The 20,154-nt window shown below is 41.7% G+C and overlaps 1 long non-coding RNA gene across 10 annotated transcripts in view; it reads left to right on the top strand.

The window, feature by feature from the left end:
• Nucleotides 1–20,154, top strand: part of LOC111556558 — a 415,573-nt gene that overhangs the window by 105,751 nt on the left and 289,668 nt on the right. For all 10 annotated transcript variants that reach the window (XR_006585899.1, XR_006585905.1, XR_006585900.1 and 7 more), the window contains one exon: nt 15,203–15,294. This is a non-coding gene — a long non-coding RNA (uncharacterized LOC111556558). The remainder of the gene's footprint in view (nt 1–15,202; nt 15,295–20,154) is intronic.

Raw genomic sequence — 20,154 nt, forward strand, 5'->3', positions numbered from 1 at the left:
TCATAAATAGCAGATCTTGTGACATGGGAGCAGGACACATACTTGGCTTGTTGACTCTTTGGACATGCACTGAAACAGGACAGGAAAAGACCCTCTAAGACCTTGGAATGGGAGGCTTGGGGACAGGAAAGTTAGGTTGTCAATGCCAATGTCCTCCAATATCATGTGGAGGACCCCTCAGACCTGCCATGGACATGGCCTTGAAGAATCCATGGAATTCCATGGAATACACAAGAATTATTGATTCATTTGTTTAGTCAACAAGGATTTATTGGGTGTGTACTCTGTGCCAGACATTGAGGGTATAGCATGTACAAGATAGACAAGAGCACTATCCTCATAGAGTTTACATTATCATGTGGAGAGACAGACAACAAACAAGCATGGAGATAAAGAAGATAATTCCAGATAGTGGGAAACTGCTCTAAGGACAGGAAAATAGTATAGAGAATGATTAGGCTGGGAAGGTCAGGGAAAGCCTGTCTGTGGGGATGGCATTGCCCTTGAGGTGGAATGTTGAGAAGGATCCAGCCATGGGCAGGAGGAGAACGTTCCGGCAGAAGTTAGTGACAGATCAAGGGCCAGCTCTATGGTTTCCCGATTCCTGCAAGAGTCACCAGTCACACCAAAAAATAAAGAAAAAAGAAAAAGAAAAAAATCACCACTTGGTCATTTCCAGGTAACCAGGGCATAGATGAGGACACTGGAGCTTAACAGAGCTCAGTTGCTGGCCACAAAGTCACAAAGCTCCCAAGTGGTGGGGTCAAATCTGTGTGTGTCCCTCCAGAGCCCAGACTGTTAGGTGTTATGTCATACTTTGCTTTTGAGAGGTGCTGAATATGGGAGCCAAAGCCCCAGCTCCTTAACATCCACAGGGGCCTGGATGGAAGAGTGAACATCAGCAGAGATCTGGTTGTTTACATGTTCCCTCTGGCCATTCTGGAAGAGGAAGAGCAAGCAAACTGATTTTTCAGGGTGTCTTTTCCTCACCAGTAGAAAGAAGGAAAGGGTCTCCAAAGACCATTAAGAATAAGAAGCAGAGTTCACGGAGCAAAAATGGGAAGACCATGAAGAAGCAATTGAGTGTCATAAAAACAGTAAGAGTCCTGACTTGCCCTTTCATTCTGAGTTTCTGAAGGTTCTTTTCCTCTCTAAGAAGGACTTTCCCTTAAACTAACCATTTCCGTCTTGAAGCATGGGAATGAACCAGGGTGGGTTGCACTTCCCGACGTTTGATTTGATGGCATTGGCAGGATCCCACTGCCAATTTTTTTTTTTTTTTTTTTTTTACCTTCTTTGAACTATATATGATCCTGCATAGTGAACCTCAGGGGATGTCACTTCACTGGAATGGTATGATTGGAAAGAACTCCCATCGGATCATTGAAGGGGTGATTATTCTGTGTCATTTGGTTATGATTTTGACAGCTGACATAGGACCTTATCTCAGGAGCCCTAGCGTTCCTCAACCCCAAGTTTTCTTTTTACTGAAGGGGAGCTTCAATTATAAGAAAAGACCACCCTCTAGACTCCAAGAGCATGTGGACTGCATGCCAAGGCCCAACCTCACCGTAGAAGGATCTGGAGGGCTCTGGAGGTGCCTGGAAGCAAGAAAACTCCCAAGAAGTTGCTTTGATAAACCTCGATAAGGACTCATCCACGTTTAACCTCTGATGAAAGAAAAGGATTTCGGGTAACCAAACGGCTTGGCCAAACTCTGGTCTTGACTTGGGACAAGGGCATTCCGCTGGTGGCCCTTAACCTGTAGCGCTTTTGCCACAACAAAGGAGAAAGTGAGCGTCAAAGAGCTGCGTGCAAGAATTTTAGCAGGAGGAGATGCCATAGGGTGCGTTTCTTCTCGTCTTACATTTTTTTTTTAATTTTTTTTCAACGTTTTTATTTTATTTTTGGGACAGAGAGAGACAGAGCACGAACGGGGGAGGGGCAGAGAGAGAGGGAGACACAGAATCGGAAACAGGCTCCAGGCTCTGAGCCATCCGCCCAGAGCCTGACGCGGGGCTCGAACTCACGGACCGCGAGATTGTGACCTGGCTGAAGTCGGACGCTTAACCGACTGCGCCACCCAGGCGCCTCTCGTCTTACATTTTTGATCACTATTCATGCATGCTTTAATTAGTGGTCCTTTTCGCCTAACTTACCAGAGCTACAGGAACATTAAAAAAAAGAAATGAAAACTTAAACTCTTTCAAAGAGCATGTGAGATTGAGTTTAACCAGTCTGATGCTAGAGCAAATTAAAAATTTTATTTTAATTCAAATAAATATATTTGGTTACATGAGTAGACTTATTTACCTAGAAACTCTTTTCTGCCTTCAAACACTGATTGATTTGAAATGATTTTTTTCTTATTTGTGCAGCATGTTTTACTCATTTCCCCCAGAATGCCTCACATGTAGCGGGAAATTCTCAAAAGAAAAGGAAAGCTAAAAGTGAGTCCCGATGCTTGAGTGACATGCTTTCCGAAACTGCAAAACCGGGCACGTATTTATATTTATGTAAATTATATATACTAATTCTTTTAGCTTTCGTAGCTCCTCCATGGCATGAGATTCTTGAACCCGTTTTATGGATGAGGACCCAGAGACTCGGTGGATTCCAGAATTTTTCTGAGCTCTGACAGCCAGTAAATGGTAGAGCCAGGATTTCAGGGGGCTCAGTCTGGCTCCAGAACCTGAGCCAGCCATCAGCATCTGAAGTTGCTTCTCAATGTCATTCCTTCTCTCTCTGCTCTACCACCAAAATATTTGACATGGTGCCTCTCCTAGACTATCTGGAACGTATTGCCACACTACTGAAATCCTTGCCTTAAAAAAAATTTTTTTAACATTTATTTATTTATTTATTTATTTATTTAATTTAGTTTTATTTTATTTTACATTTATTTGTTTTTGAGAGACAGAGAGAGACAGAGCACAAGTGGGGGAGGGACAGAGACAGAGGGAGACGCAGAATCCGAAGCAGGCTCCAGGCTCTGAGCTGTCAGCACAGAGCCTGATGCGGGGCTCCAACCCACGAACCGTTAGATCATGAACTGAGTCGAAGTCAGACACCTAACCGACTAAACCACCCAGGTGCCCCACGAAGGAACAATTTTTAAAGGATTTTACTGGTGATGGGTTTGACTGTTCATTTTATCTATGTCTTGTTATTTATTCCCAGTGATTATCTGACGATCTTGTTCCCCTTTGGCTGTCCCTCCCCACCTACTGTTTCTCACTGTCTGGACTGCCTTCTGCAGACGACCTCAGACTCCCCTGCTGATGCAGTGACTAGATGTTGTCTCTTTCTCACCCTTATCTTGACGGTTCCTGAAAACTGAAGACCACGTGGGTGTTGTGTATGACGTGGATGTTTCCTCACCGTGCAACACAGAAACTGAACTGAGGAGGCTCATATGAGATCACATCCAACACCGCCACACATTTCTAAGCAGGGGGAGTTTGCTTTTGATTGACATTTTGAGGAATTCGCTGGAAAGTTTTAGTATGTTAGAATCAGAAGACATCTTAGAGATAATCTAATACAAACCATTATTTTACAGATGAGAAAGCACACACTCAAAAGCAATGCAGAGGAAGGAACACATCCTTGGGCGTCAGACAGATAGAAGGTTGCATCCCGGCTCTGTGTGCAACTCGCTGGCTGTGCAGTCTTGTCAGTCCCCTGACATCTGCTGAGCCTCGGTTTTCTTTTCTATAAACTGCAAGGATCATTACACTTTACCCCACCGCCACTGCCACCGCTCTTTCTAATCTAAACCACCGTAATCCCCTGTGTGGTTTCTGAATAGCCTCCTGACTTTTACTCCTTGTAATCTGTTCTTCACTCAGCAGCCAAAGTGCACTTTCCTGAAACGTAAATCAGAGCAGACTTTCTTTTCAGGAGTTCTAGGGTGAAATACTACAAAGCCCAGCATGAGCTGACCCATCCCTTTCTGGGCTTTGCTTCATTTCTTGGCTCCCCTCCAGCCCTCCAGAGGCTTCCCTTCCCTTCTCTTCCAGGAACATGCGAAGCTTGCTCTGGCTCCAAAGCCTCTGCATTAGCTGTTCCTGTGTCTGGGATACTGCCCGTGTGGTTCTTCCCTGGATAGTTCCATTTCATTCTTCATGTCTCCTTGAACACCCACCACGGTCACTCTATAAGAAAAAGCCCATATATTGGCCTTTATATATCACATAGCACCTGTAAAATTTTTTTTCCCACAGCATTTATCATCATCTGTAATTATCTTGTAGTTACTTATTTAAATCTATTATTTTATTTTATTTTTTGTCACACTTTGTTGAAGTTGGCATTTATTTTTAGTGCTTCTTTGAAAACTACAAATGTTCCTATGCCTGTAAATACGAAAATAATACAGAAGTACAAGAACTGAAACATTCAAGCCCTCTTTACTGCCCAGCAATAACCAGCATTAACAGTTTTGTATCTATATTTCCAGACACACATAAAAACATTCACACACAGACACACAGTGTTTTATTTAACCCAAATGTAATTATGCTGTAATATTGTTTCTGCCTTTTTTTTTTACTGTCTAGTTTATCTGTACATGTGGACCTGTGTAATTTTTTTGACATCTTAATCATATTATTTAGCTATATCATAATTTGTTTAAACCATTCCCTTACTGATGGATACTGAGCTATTTCTTCTTTTTTGCTTTTACCAACAATACTGCACTTAACATCCATGTACACATATATCTATCTGTGCATGTGCCAAAAAACAGTCTAGAGGAGAAAGAATAACAGAATTTCTGGGCCGAGGAGAATAAGAATTTTAAATCTGAATAGATATTGTTAAATTGCCTTTCATGTAATTATCTTGCCTTTACAAGAAAATGGATTAAGCTTAAATTATCTGTATCTCTTCCCAAAATATAAGATCTGTGAAAATAAGGCCCTTACTTTGCTAGAACAGCTTCTGACACACAGGAACATTTCTCAAAATGATAGATATTTTTATTAGTAACAATAATGGCACACCTATGCATTTGATGTGAAATCATAGAGGGTAGCATCTTGTGGCCATGGGATTTCCTTTGGGCTAGCAGAGTCAAACGTTAGGCTTTTTCTGTCCGTGGGACTGGGCAGACCAGCTCAGGGTGGAGAGGGGGGAATGCCAGCTGGGAAGATAGAAGAAAGTGGGCTGGAAGAAGTCTGGTGGGCACAGCCAAGGTCAAGAGGGTCAATGGCAGTCATGGTGAGTACTGCCGGGGTCTGGAGTCTGAATTGTGCTCAAACACTGCCTCATCCCCAACTCTACCCCCAGAAAGTTAGACATGCCGAGGACACTGCAGGACTGGGAAGGCTAAGTATTACTGTCTGGGGCTCTCAGTGACCAGGTGCTTTTGACTTTGGCTAGCAAAAGGTGTAGGCATCTTTCTTCAGGACACATTAGACCCTGAGACTCCATCCCCAAGTCACCCAGGAGGCTTGTCCAGAAAGTAAGAAGAGTCCCAAAATAGCATGTTCATAGAACACAGGAGCTTTTGAACTCCTCTCTGCCCGCTGTAATCTCTACCCTCCAGCACTTTGGTGACCCAGTTGCAAGTCCTTACTCAAGCCTGACCTCTTCCTGCTTAAGCAGGTCTGAGAAAGTAGTTAGCAAAAGCAGGGAAGAACTGCTCAACCCAGGGCAAAGGCTGGCAACCCCAGGATCTGGAGGTAGGCAGTAGAGAGATGCCTTGTTGGCAAGAGGACGGCCTGTTCTGCACCTTCGGGTTAGGCGCTGACCCTCAAGGGTTGGACACATCCTCCCCCCACCCCCAGCCAAGTTTCACTGAGATATGATTGACATAACACGGTAATGTGTCAATGTGACATAAAACGTACATATGTAATGATTTGATATATGTGTATATTGCAAAATGATCGTCCTAGTGCATCCAGTTAACATACTTACAAGTTGTTTTTAAATTTACGAAGAGAACTTTTAAGATGTACTCTCTTAGCAACCTTCACACATGTGATACAGTATGATGACTGTAGTCACCATGTTGTACATTACATCCTAGAACTTCTTTCTTTTATAACTGGAAGTGTCTACCCTTTGACCACCTTCACCCATTCTGCCCACCCACCAACCCCACCTCTGGAAACCACCTATCTGCTCTGTATTTATGACTTCATTTTATTTTGTTTTGTTTCATATAGATTTCGTGTATAAGTGAGATTGCGCGGTATTTTTCTTTCTCTGTCTTATTTCAATTAGCATAATGCTTTCAGGGTCCATCCATGTTGTTGCAAATGGCAATATTTCCTTCCTTTTTTTATGGCTGAGATGTATATGTATCTCCCATTTTATTTACCCATTCATCTGTTGGTGGGCACTTAAGTGGTTTCCATGCTTTGACTATTGAAAATAATGCTGCCACGATCATGGAGATGCAGACATCTCTTTGGGGTAGTGATTATTCCATTCAGATATATATGCATAAGTGAAATTGCTGGATCCTATGGTATTTATATTTTTAATTAAAAATTTTTTTTAGTTTATTTTTGAGAGAGAGAGAGAGAGACACAGCATGAACAGGGGAGGGGCAGAGAGAGAGGGAGACACAGAATCTGAAGCAGATTCTAGGCTCTGAGCTGTTCAACACAGGGCCCCACGTGGGTCTCAAACTCATGAGTCATGAGATCATGACCTGAGCCGAAGTCGGACACTCAAGTGACTGAGCTACCCAGGTGCCCCTATTTTTAATTTTTTGAGGAACCACTGTACTGTTTTCCATAGTGCCTATACCAATTTATATTCCTACCAACAGTGCAAATCCTCACCAGCATTTGTTGTCTCAATTAAAAAAAATTTTTTTTAAACATTTATTCATTTTTAAGAGAAAGACAGAGTGCAAGTGGGGGTGGGTCAGAGAGAGAGGGAGACACAGAATCTGAAGCAGGCTCCAGGCTCTGAGCTGTCAGCACAGAGCCCCACGTGGGGTTCGAACTCACAAATCGTGAAATCACGCTGAACCGAAGTCAGACACTTAACTGTCTGAGCCACCTGGGCACCCCTGATATCCTGAGCTTTGACTTGTTCTTGACTCTCTCTTCTCTCCAGTGAAATGTGACTGCCTTGAGACTCATTCCCACAGAGCCTTAGTTATTGCTATAAGGCAATGCATGCTAATGGATTAGCAAACATAAAATGATTCAGACTTATACCTCCCCCTCACACACACAAAGAATGTTCAAGTCTTTGGAAGGCCCAGAGATGAGACACTAAGGACAAAGATTCCATTGATCATGACCTGCTAGTGAGAAGATACATCTTAATAGGCAGGCTCATTGGTGTACAAAGTAAGCTCTCAGCAAGAGTTACAGTGGCAGATAACACTTTGAACGCTAGGTACTAGGCTCTCTAAATGTCAGATTGGCACAATGACTTTTTTGAGGTGGGTCTTCTTATTCACATTGCGCCTATGACAAAACAGAGGCTCAAGAGAAGTTAACCAAAGTCACACAGCTAATAAGTGGCCACGCCAGGGTTTCACTACAGGTCGTTGGACCGTCTCTTGTGGAGGATACCAATGATACTTCCTCCCAGGCTGCACCGTAAGTGTTCGAGTGCTTGCTGCTCTTGAGTCAAGTACATGTTTCTGCCTAAGAGCAAGCTAATTTTAGTAATGTCTTCAATTGCTAGTGAACTGACAGAGGAATAGGGAGCTTTATCTCAAGACCAAGCTAGTTTTCTATAACTAAAATCCAAATGGACTTGATGTTTCCAAGACCACATAAGGATATGTTGGGGGTACTCTGAGTATTTCTTTCTAACTTAATGTCATCTTTTGCTTTCAGAAGAAATAGTTCCAGGATAGCTTCAAAAAAAAAAGTTCTGCCTTTCTAATAGTGAGAACTTTTATTTTTTTGTTTATTTATTTTATTTTTTATTTTTTTTATATATAATTTATTGTCAAGTTAACTAACATACAGTGTATATACAGTGTGCTGTTGGTTTTGGTGGTAGATTCCCATGAGTCATCACTCACATACAACACCCAGTGCTCATCCCAACAGGTGCCCTCCTCAATGCCCATCACCCACTTTCCTCCTCCCCCATCAACCTGCAGTTTGCTCTCTGTATTTAAGAGTCTCTTATGATTTGCCTCCCTCTCTGTTTGACACTGTTTTTCCCCTTCCCTTCCCCTGTAGGCTTATGCTAAGTTTCTCAAGTTCCACATGAGTGAAAACATATGATATCTGTCTTTCTCTGACTATTTCACTTAGCATAATACCCTCCCTTTCCATCCACATTGTTGCAAATGGCAGGCTTTCATTCTTTCGCATTGCCAAGTAGTATTCCATTGTATATAGAAACCACATCTTCTATATCCATTCATCTGTTGATGGACATTTGGGCTCTGTCCATAATTTGTCTATTGTTGAAAGTCCTGCTATAAACATTGGGGGTACCTGTGCCCCTAAGGATCAGCACTGCTGAACTTTTAAATTGACTTAGGTCACATTAGAATCATATCACTTCTCAACTACTTAAATGTCACATTCTATTACCATCTCTTCAGTCCTGTTTCATTTCTTTTTACCTGGATAATGTTGGCCATAGCTCCCTGACACTTTCATCTCCAAGGTGAAAAACAGGACAAGTAAAAAAAAAATCACTCTGTAGTTTACCAGCTTTTCCCCATGCCTGTTGCTCCTCAAAATTCACATTCTACAAATCTCATTTCCTCTCTATTTTTTTTTAATGTTGAGTTTTTATTTTAGGGGGCAGAGGGAGAGGCATTTTTCAAAGTTGTGAAATGCAGGGACCTCTCTATACTCTCTTTGCAACTTCCTCTGAATCTATAATCATTTCAGAATGATTTTTTGAAAACCATGAAATACACACATAAAAGAGTATATTAAAGGAAAATGTGTGGCTTAAAGTTAATACACATGTGCCTGCCCCCCTGATTAAAAAAAATAATAACATCTCCAGTGCATTGGAAGCCCACCACCCATGGTGCCATGTTTCCCTTTCTTTTTTTTTTAAGTTAATTTATTTATTTTGAGAGACAGAAGGAGCAGGGTGAGGGGCAGAGAGAGAGAGAGAGAGAGAGAGAGAGAGAGAGAGAGAGAGAGAATCTCAAGCAGGTTACGTGCACTCAGTGCAGAGCCCAGTGTGGGGCTCGAACCCACAAACCATGAGATTATGACCTGAGCCAAATCAAGAGTTGGATGCTTAACCAACTGAGCCACCTAGGCATCCCCAAAGTACCCCTTACCAGTTGTATACCCTTGTCTCTTCCCCAGATGTACCACCTTTTTGACTTTTAATGTTTACGATATTTTTTTTCTTTACTGATTTACCAAAAATGTTTGTATCTCTAAATAATTTTGCATGTTCATTAGTTTATATAAATGGAATAATTCTGCATTGTGTGAACTCTTCTAGGATTTTTTTATTCCTGAGATTTATCCATTTTATTGATGTAATTGGTTAGGTTATTAAGGGAACATGTCCCACCATTCCCCCAGCAGACCCATTTCAAGGATGCATTCTTGAGAGTAAGGTGTCATTGGAACCCTCTGTATGGTATACCTGTCTGAATCTCAGTAAGGCCTCTACATCAACTTTTAAAATTCTGGTGGGAAGGTGTGGAGATCTACTTGTCTCACAGCTGCTCAAGACAAGTCTCATATGTGAATTCCCTTGCCTGTTAAACCTTCTGCCTGCTGAACTGAAGTGGTTCACTTCTTTCTTTGGTCTCTCCTTGCCCTCTTTGAACAGGGGCCAGATTGTGAACTAAGAGTATTTTACTAATTTTCACTGCTGTATGGTATTCCTATTGTATAACTATCCCATCCAGTCTACTTATGCTTAACATTTGGGCTGTTCCCATTGTTCACAATGGAGCTTTAAATATTCTTGTGCACGTTTTTGAATGCACACAGACAGCATTTTCTCTAGTGTATTTAGTGAAGAGTGCAAGTAGTGGATCATAACATATGCACACATTCAACTTTACCAGGTGATACCAAACAGAAATTCGAAGAGTTATACCAATTTACTCTCCCACCCATACCAGATGAGAGTTTCCATTCCATTGTTCTATAGCCTCAGCAACACTTGATATTGTGGCTTGTTTTTTTTTTCTCTATCTGATGCATGCGTAATGATGTCTTATTTTTGTTCAAACATATATTCATCTGGTTACTAACAAAACTGAGCATCTTTTCAAGAATTTATTGACTATTTGAGTTTCACTACTTTTGAGTGCCAAATTTCATTTTTTCTTCTGTGGATAAACAGTTGCCTCAGTATCTCTCTTGGAAAAGTTGAAAAGTCTATCCTGTCCTCATTACTTTGATTTCCACCATAGGTTAAGTGTACATTTATGTGTGGCTCTGATTCTGGGCTCTGGGCTGTGTCCCATCAGTCTTTTTCTTTTCCTGTGCCAATTCAACACTGTGTTAATCACTGTAACTTTATAACACATCATGAAAGACAGTTTCCTCACCTTTGTTCGTCTTTGAGTGATTTACCTTTCTTGACCTTTTTAATTATTAGAATCAGATTATCAAGTTCTATTTAAATTGTTTTACAAGAATTGATGTGTTTTTGATTATCGAGTTAAGTTTTGTAATCTAATCCTTGAATTTGATCATCTTTTTATTTTTTTGAGGAGTCTGTAATGTCTGTAATGGACAGGATAGGCCAGGTTATGTTGTGGTTACTGCCCACCTCAAAACCTCAGTGACTTAGCGCGAGGTTTATTTCTTGCCTCTGCCACCTGTCCGTTGTAGGTCAGCCGGGGATCTCCTCTGTGTCATCCTCACTCGGCAGCCTGAGCCGATGAAGCATCAGCATCTGGACCATTGCTGGTTTCAGGGGTGGTAGGAAGGAAAGATAGCTCAATAGCACACTGGTGCTTAAAGCTTCCACTCATCTTCCTTCACTCAAAGCAAGTCATGTTGATAACACCAGGAGCCGGGAAGTATATAGGATGGAAGAAAACCAAACATAGTTGTGAACACCAAACCATCTCTCTGTCAACTTTTATAATTTTCTCTATAACTGTCTTGTTATAGGTATTCCTAGATACTTCGTATGTTTGACAACATTGTAAATGGTTACAACATTTAATTTTCTGTTTGTTCCTGGCATATGAAATACAGTTAATTTCAGTATGCTGATTTTTATTCAGCAACTTTGCTAAATTCTCTTATTAATTTTAATAACTTGTCTGTAGTTTATTTAGTATTTCCATGAACTGGATCAAATAATTTGTGAGTAATAACACTTTGTTTCTTTTTATTTCCATACCTGTTATTTTGTTTTCTTGCCTAACTGCTCTGGCTAGAAGTTCTAATACTAATAGATACTAATTTCTAATACTAATAGTAGCAGCCATCATTGTCTTCTTCCAATCTCAAAGACAAAGCTTTTTACTTTTCATCATTAAATATGATGCTTCTTGAAGTTTTGTGGGTTTTTTTTGTTTTTGTTTTTGGTAGAAACTCTTTTAACAGATTTCCTACTATGCCTAGCTTTTATTTTTTCTGTTGTTGTTTTTTATATCCCCATGACTTATTTATTTTATAACTGGAAATTTGTAGCTTTTTATCTCCTTCATCTATTTCACCTGCCCCCATCCCCTGCCTCTGGCATCCACCAACCTGTTCTCTGTATCCATGAGCTTGGTTTTGTTGTTGTTGATAATGCTTAGTGTTTTTTTTTTTAATTTAATGTTTATTTATTTTTGAGAGAGACAGAGAAAGAGAGAGAGAGAGAGAGAGAGAGAGAGAGAGAGAGAGAGGAGAAGGGGCAGAGAGAGAGGGAGACAAAGAATCAGAAGCAGGCTCCAGGCTCTGAGCTGTCAGCACAGAGCCCAACACGGGGCTCAAACCCACAAACTATGAAATTATGACCTGAGCTGAAGTCAGACTCTCAACCAACTGAGCGACCCAGGCACCCCAATAATGCTTCATTTTTTAAGAGTTAAAAAAAGTCATGATTGGGTGTTAATGTTGGAACTGCTTTTGCTGTATCTGTTGGGATAATTTTATTTTTTGCTCTTCTTTCATTTGTTAATGAAGTGAATGACATTAACTGAAAATTACTGAAATTATATTTTTTATTATGAAATCAACCTTGCATTCCTGGGAGAAACCACTTTCATCTTGATGTGTCATCCTTTATATGTTTTTCTGCATTCTGCTTGTTAATATTTTGTTTAGGATTTTTATACTTGTATTCATGAGACAGACTGGTCTGTAATTTTCCTTCTTCCTATACATCATTGTCAAGTTAGGTACTGAGGTCATACCATTACGGTATAACTAACTGGTCAAACCATCTGGGCTTTTACTTTCTTTGAGGGGGATTTTTGTTAACTCACTAAAAAAGTCCTTGTTTCAAATGGATTTTTTTTTATTTAAAAAAAAATTTTTAACGTTTATTTATTTTTGAGACAGGGAGAGACAGAGCATGAACAGGGGAGGGTCAGAGAGAGGGAGACACAGAATATGAAGCAGGCTCCAGGCTCTGAGCTGTCAGCACAGAGCCTGATACAGGGCTAGAACTCACGGACTGCGAGATCATGACCTGAGCCGAAGTCGGCCGCTTAACCGACTGAGCCACCCAGGCGCCCCTCAAATGGATTTTTAAATAAATTCTTGATAGTCTTCCCTCTTCTTTCTTTCCCCCCATTCTTCTTAGGCTTCACTTTTGGTATTATTTAATGTTATAATTATTAAAATTTAAAATGCAGCAAAATACTTGTGTAAGAAGAACTATGCACAGAAAACCTATTTTATTCAAGGGAAAACATGAGAGACAGAGGAGACTATGGCTAAAGTGTATTTGGACTGATGTTAAGTCGAGTGAATTTTTTACAACTATGTGATAATTAAACTGTATGATAATTGGGATAACTGATTGATAATTACAATATAGTGATTGAGAGCAGCTTTGTTTATGGAGACCTCACTCTGTTTGGAACAGTGCCCTGCAGGCATGATCTCATTTGTCTATGTGGGATACTAGCATAGACCAATTTATGGATGGAGGGACTAAGAATAAATGACTCGTCCAAGGCCACATCACTACTAAGTGCCAAAGCCAGGAATCAACCCAGGCCTGGGTGGCTCCCCCAAACCTCGACCTTAATGTCTGCACTATACTCTTTCTGTCACACCTCAGCTCACATGCAACAAACAGTGGAGGGTCCCATTCCATGGGTGACTCAATTTCAACTCCAAATCTTCTGAAGATTTAGACAGAAGCTCCTAGTTTACAGGTATTTGTTTTTGTTTAACTCTAGATTCAGTTTAGACCAGAACGTAAAAATGGCCCAGCCAGAAGCAGGCAGCACTGGTTAGTTTGAAAGCCAGACCTCTCAAGAGCCATAGCATTGTATCAGGCAAACGCTAAAGAATTAGCTGAAGCAGTGGGCAGACGGTATGAACCTTTCAGGTTTATGTTTGAATTTAAATCCCTGGTACTAAGAAGCAGCTCCTTTCGTGCTTCGTGTAATTTCACCCTCAGTACCTTTTTCTTCTTGTACCTATAACAGACCTGCTGCTATAGGTATTTGGGTGTGATGGGGGTGTGGATAGGCGCAGCACATGGGGGTTGGTAGAGGTCCTAGGTGTCAGTCATTTTGAGAATTCATTCAGTCGTTAACTCTCAGCTTTGTCTGGATGTGAGGAGCTCCTTGAAGAAGAAAGAAATCATTGGGACTGGCAAACCTGTGTGCCCTTTTTCCTCAGAACATTTATTGTAATAGTCCTGCAGCTCTTTACCTCTCATATTTGTGATGTAGGTTTTATCTAATGATTCTGGACATCAGGGAGGGGTCTGTGATTCTGAATGATGTCCCCTCATTTTAAGAAGCTGGAGTGCCTTGACCCTAGTAGGGGATGACTTATTATTGCCACAATCAAAAGAGGCCTCTGAAAACAGCCCTCTCCTCCCCCCTGCCCCAAGATGAACTATTCTCATCTGTGGTAATAGTTACATGTAGAAACTCAATCATTTTATGTCCCCTGACATCCCTCAGCTGCTTTCCATTGGAAGTGGGTTACTTTAGAGATTGTGAGGTAGGGCAATGGTGGGGCTAAACCAAGATGGGCTGTGGAAAGTGAATAGGAGAATAATTCTTAAATACCTGGGCTAGAGATATTGCATCGTGTGTCCTCTGAATTATTGGTGGGAATCATGAGATGAGTAAAATTTCTGAAGATTCTTTTTGCCAGGTTGGTGTCTATATTCAATGTATTATTCCATAATTTCACGTCACAACTGTCCCAGCTTGTGTGTGTGTGTGTGTGTGTGTGTGTGTGTAGGGGAGAGAGACATGGAGGACACACGTTCCTATGACAGAAGATGAATGGATTTGAAGAGAATTTCAGCCAATCACGGTATCCTAATTTACCTCTATAATAGATCATTTTTTATGCCAACATTGGGGATAATTCAAGAACAAAGGCCAAGACCCCTGAAATGTCTCTCTCCAAGTCTTGCCCCTCAGGAGAGTCACTGGTGAACTTGCATCGGTAAAACAATAGGTGTCTCTGATGGGTGGCAGCATGGATCTGGGTGGATCTGGACCCACAGTGGTCTGAAAGGATGTCAGGATCATCTTGTAATTTTATGGTGGAAATTGTTTCTGAAGGTGTCACAAAGAGGCATATCATTAGAATAGTACTGGATGGGGCTTACCCTCATCTCTCCATGCTGGGCCAGTGTCCTAACACATGGCTTATAATTAACATGAAAGGTAATGTACCCCTGAGCTCCCTTCACCCTCACCTTGTCCCTTTGAAACAGTTATCTTCTTACCTGTTCAAAGTAATTGAGTTGTACATGCTTTTGATTCGTGAGTGAGAATTTGTGTGAGATAAAGCTGGAAAGAGAAATTCAATCTGAATCTTAGAAGGTCTTCAATGCCTTCTTGAGAGTCATTGTGGGTCCTGGAGAAAAGGGACAATTGATCATAGTACACCTTGGGAAGCTTGATGTGCCATGGACCCAAGGGGGAATTGGAGGTGGAGAGCCTAGCTAGGGTGCTTTCAGAATACCCTAGAGAAAAGATTAAAAGGGCTTCAATTGGAGCAGAGGGAATAAGAAAAAAAAAAAAACATGGGAAATATTAAGAAACAGAAGAGGCAGAACTTGGAGATATGGAATGAGTGAAGCAAACCCAGCATTTACTTTCTGTTTTATTTCTTCCCAGTGAATTCCCAGTTTGGAATGTACCTCTCCTTCACATAATCCTGGCATTCTCAACATGGGGAAGGAAGCTGACTCCATCCATCCCAGGCACCAGTGAGTAGATCCTGCTTAGCCTATAATTATTTGCCAGGGATTGGTTTAGAGGTGGGCATGCATCCAGTTCTAACCAGGGTGATGTGAGGTAAGCTGTCCTGGGGCTTGGGAAAATGTCTCATTTACTTGTAAGAGGAAAGCACCATTACACATGTCCCACTTTCTGCCTCTGAATGTTGACATGTCTGGATGTGATGTCTGAATCTGTGCATCGCCATCTTGGTATCAGGCAAAGCCTAGAGGGTGGCAGAGCCAAGAGAAGTTGGAGATGTGACGATGGAGCCTTGAAGATGAATCTTTTCGTTTTTTGTCATGTGTGATAACACAGTTCCTTACTGCGGAAGCTCACTGGAGTCGGGATTTTCTGTGGCTGGCAGCTGAAGCCATGTTGGTGTAGCAAGCGAGTTGAGAGGTTTAAAGCGAGGGTACAGTCTCATCTTGGAGACTAGGACGATGGTGATTCTTTCGTCTTGAGGTGGACAGCGCTTAGACTTTCGATTCTGGAAGGTATGGGTGCAAATGGCTGTTCTTCCACTTTCACTCTGCGACTTTGGAGAAACTGTTGAACTCCTCTTAGCAGGTTTTCTCTTTTCCAGAAGTGTAACAACATGCACGTCCTCACAGGGTTATTGGGAAGACTCAGCCACATGATGCGTATGAAGTGCCTGTTGCCAGTAGGCACTCAGCCAGTTTTGGTTTCCTACTTCCCCATCGGGCATGTGGTTCCAGAAGAGTAGTTTCTTCCTAAACCAAACCTATCAGCCTATTGTCATGGACCCTGGCCCTTATGCAATGCTCACACAAAACAAGTGATCAAGAAGGTCTGAACTGAAATGAGCCAGAGGTTAGGGAACATCCTTCCGTGTGGTGAGAAGCTGGAACCTGGGGAGGCCTCGAATTTGTGTTTGTGGTTAAAGCCTTCATGTTCAGGCTTTTCCTGGGCAATCTCCATGCCCAGCGGAACCACAGTAGGTATATTATACATCCGCTGCCACTGCAATAAATATAAATTGACCTCATTTGATCACTGCTTGGGTGTAGAATTTCTGGATGCAGAAGGACAGATTGAATACTAAAACAAATTAAATGACAGTTTTCAACGCTGTAATCATATTTCCTGGTTAAAATGGCTTGGGTGGATTTTCTGCCAACTGAATAATTCTCATCTGAAAAACACAGATGTATGTTGGCAGGTCCTGTGCTATCCCAAACATACTGTGAGAAACTCAAATATAGTTATTTAAATTACCGGATGAAAGCATGAGTCCTCACCCAGCTCAGCTGTCGTACATGCTAACGAGATCAGAGTGCTTGGCCTGGGCCTTCGATCCTAATCCCAGAGGCAGGTGAGAGGAGAGTTCTAGGAATGCAGGTCGGGGGAGCTGGGCATACGTGTCAGTGCTTCTTCACGTCTCCTCTCTCTAATAAAGAGAGACGTTGGGTAACTTCCACCGTGGGATGGGGCCTGGTGTCTTCACAAAACCATGGCAAGCATCCAAAGCAATCCTTTCTTTGCAGAGAGCAAGGAACCTCTGGCTTCCAATGTATTGAGTACTTGCTAAGTACCAGTCACTGTACTTTACATAGTTTATCTCATGTAATCCTGAAAACAAAACAAAACAAAAAAACCCCAAAACAAACAAACAAAAAAAAAACAACAACCCTGGAAGGAGAGGCTGTGGTTGTCACCATACTACAGATGAGGAAGCAAAGGTGAAGAGACATTAAGTACCTTGCCCAGCACGACATGGGCACTTAAGTGGCAGAGCAGGGATTTGAGCCGAAACTCAGGCTTTTCATAGATTCCAAAGCCAGCATTCTTTTTAAAAAAAATTTCAGTGTTTATTTATTGAGAGAGAGAGAGAAAGACACACAGAGCATGAGCGGGGGAGGGGCCGAGAAAGAGGGAGACACAGAATCTAAAGCAGGCTCTAGGCTCCAAGCTGTCAGCACAGAGCCCGGTGCGGCGCTCCAACTCATGAACCATGAGATCACGACCTGAGCCGAAGTCGGACACCTAACTAACTGAGCCACCCAGGTGCCCCTCAAAGCCAACATTCTCAACCCCTAGACTAAAATGTCCTTAGCCCATTGCCAGTGACTGTGTCATGTCATAAAAGCGAAGATAGCCAATAACTCCGAGGCTTTTGGGAATTCTGCAGCACTGGAAGATAGATATTTGGAAAGGGGCCATGTGGCTTCCTGAGTGAGAGAGCTGTAGTCACAGGGTTAGCTTAATAAAAAGATTACCTTTCATCCCTCACACGGGGATAATGAAATAATATGGACTATGAGAACTCATCACCTGCTTGGCAAAAATCCCTACAGAGTTAGCCAGAGGAAACCCCAGGTGTTTTGGCCTTGAACAAGGCACATGGAACAATTCTGAACCTGTGTCCAGTGCTGCTCTCTGTACACGCCTACTCATGCTCAGGATGACCAGGGCTGTACGGATGTATTTTCCTTCCCAGCACTGTTTTTCCTCTTGTCAGGCACAGTGTTGGATTCTATTCGCACCTAGACCACAGTAGAGAATATTTGGTTCTCCCCGTCTGGCAACAAATGGTTTCCTTTTGCTCATTCTCAAAAAGTATAAAGAGATCTTGCAGAGACTGTTCAATCACCCTAGATTGGGTCCTTTTGCCTTATATGCTTCAGAAAAGGAGATTCCATCATTTTCCTTGTCTTCCATGCTATGGTCAACACTCTTTCCGAATCCCAACCTAAGTTTGTCCTCCTGTGGTTTAAGCTCTTTCCTTCTTGTCTTTCTTGCATTATTGTTGGGCAGTGGGGCGGCTGGTGGAAATGGAGGTTCTTTGTGAGTTTACCGAATCCTGACCCAAGCTGAGCTTTGTAGAAGTTGACAGCCGCCCTGCTTATTAAAGAGACTATATTCCCTGTATGTCTATTTTTATATCCTCAGAGCACTAGGAAGCCTTTGTTGGAAGGGAGGTGATCTCTCTCAAGAGACTGAGTAACTTGGAAAATAACAGCGGTTTGCAGGCTTTTCAGGTGCCTAGAAATTGCTCTCTTTTAGAAACAACCTTTTTGCTTTTGAACCAGTTAATTGAATAGCGTTTACATTCATAACACGACAAGAAATCATCCAACCCCATGTGCAGTTGTGACAGCTGGAAAGTATTTTGCAGTCATCTTCATGCATCAGACCTTACGGAACCTCTGTCGCCCCCTTCCTCTGTCCCTATAAGCCTATAAAATACATTTTCTTCTGCTGACACTGCAGCATGAACTCTCCATAGCAACTTATTCCCATACCACCTGTTAATAATGCCAAGAGTAATGTATTTAACTCCCTGCATACTGTGCCAAAATGTTTACACAATTCAGCTTATTTCAGACTTTAAAGAGCAGACATAAATCCTAAACTAGCTGTGTTCCTTCCAAACACTCAGGGACTTGGTTGCAATGTTCTTGTGGGTAGAATTGGGCCGATTTTTCCCAGCTATTTTTTAATAAAAAGTAAGGTACTCCTTTGGGGCTTCTTTGCTAACTGTTTGGGGGTACTCAGAAACAAGCTGCTTTGCAGAACATTGTCAAATGTAAGAACGCACCTCTTCAGTTAAGTATCAGCTTTATTGGCAATGTCCTTAATTAAAACAAAACTAATACTTCTAGATGAAAAATTTGTCCATGTAAATATGTGATGATAATTTTCATAATGCATCACCTGAAATAACGATAATATGAATTAAGATTTATTTTGTATTTTACTGTTTACAATGTCAATTTCCATTTTTTGCTGTTCTTATGAAAATTCCGTACTGTACTGATCAAAATCTACATTTTACACCGACAGGCCTGAGACTCATACTAGGAGGCAGTCTGCCTAAGATCACACAGCTAGTAGGAGACAGAGCTGGGATTTGCACTCTGATCTGTTGCTGTAAAGCCAAGAGTTTGCACCACATGAAAACTTGCTAAAATGGGTTTCTAGAAACATCTCATTGGGAGATATTAAGAGGCATGTCTCTAAAAGATTGTCCTGTCATTAAGGAATTTCCCTTTGGCAATTTGATACTGTATTCTTCTCTTTGGAAATTCACGACAAACAAGTACACGTAAGGCTCTGATAAGTTTTGCAATAAAGAAGCCTGCTTAGTTCTGTGCAACCCAGCAGTTTCCAGGCTTCCTTGAGCATGGTGCACTTTTTCCTTCACACATCTATTAACACTCAGAGGAACATGGTCCGTGGAGCACAGGGTGAGCGACATTGCAGTCTGTCAGCCTGCTTCCCAATCAACGTTGAACGCCCAAGGGTACGGCACCCCTGTGGTCTTCGCTCAGTGTCCAGATGCCTCTGAAGTGCCTTTTAAAAAATACATATGGGGCGCCTGGGTGGCTCAGTCAGTTAAGCAGCTGACTCTTGGTCTCAGCTCAGGTCTTGATCTCAGAGTTGTGAGTTCACGCTCTGTATTAGACCCCATGTTGGGCATGGAGCCTCCTTTAAAAAAATTTAAATAATTAACTAATTAATTAGGTAAATAATTAAACAGGACACACATAAGACTATTATCTTCCCTCAGCCATTCCTTATTCATTCACACAGGGTCTCTCCCTCTTGGCAATACGTTAATCCGGCTTCCTGAAAGGGATAATTTTTCCACATTTTTTAAACAAATAACAAAATAAGGCCTGGATTCATCGAAGCTAAACTGGTTTGTCCAGATCCCCAGAGAGTCAAACATCATGTTTTCATCTGAAAACCTTTAGTCAGCCCAGCAGAACTCTGTGCCCGAGCAAACATGTTCATGAGACCCCACATAATGACAAAGCCAAATGAATCGGTCCTTCAGAAAGTGCTTACTATCCTGCACACATGGTCAAAATCTAAAATGATGT

This window comes from Felis catus, chromosome D1 (assembly GCF_018350175.1).
Source record: "Felis catus isolate Fca126 chromosome D1, F.catus_Fca126_mat1.0, whole genome shotgun sequence".
In the NCBI taxonomy this organism is placed as follows: Eukaryota; Metazoa; Chordata; class Mammalia; order Carnivora; family Felidae; genus Felis; species Felis catus.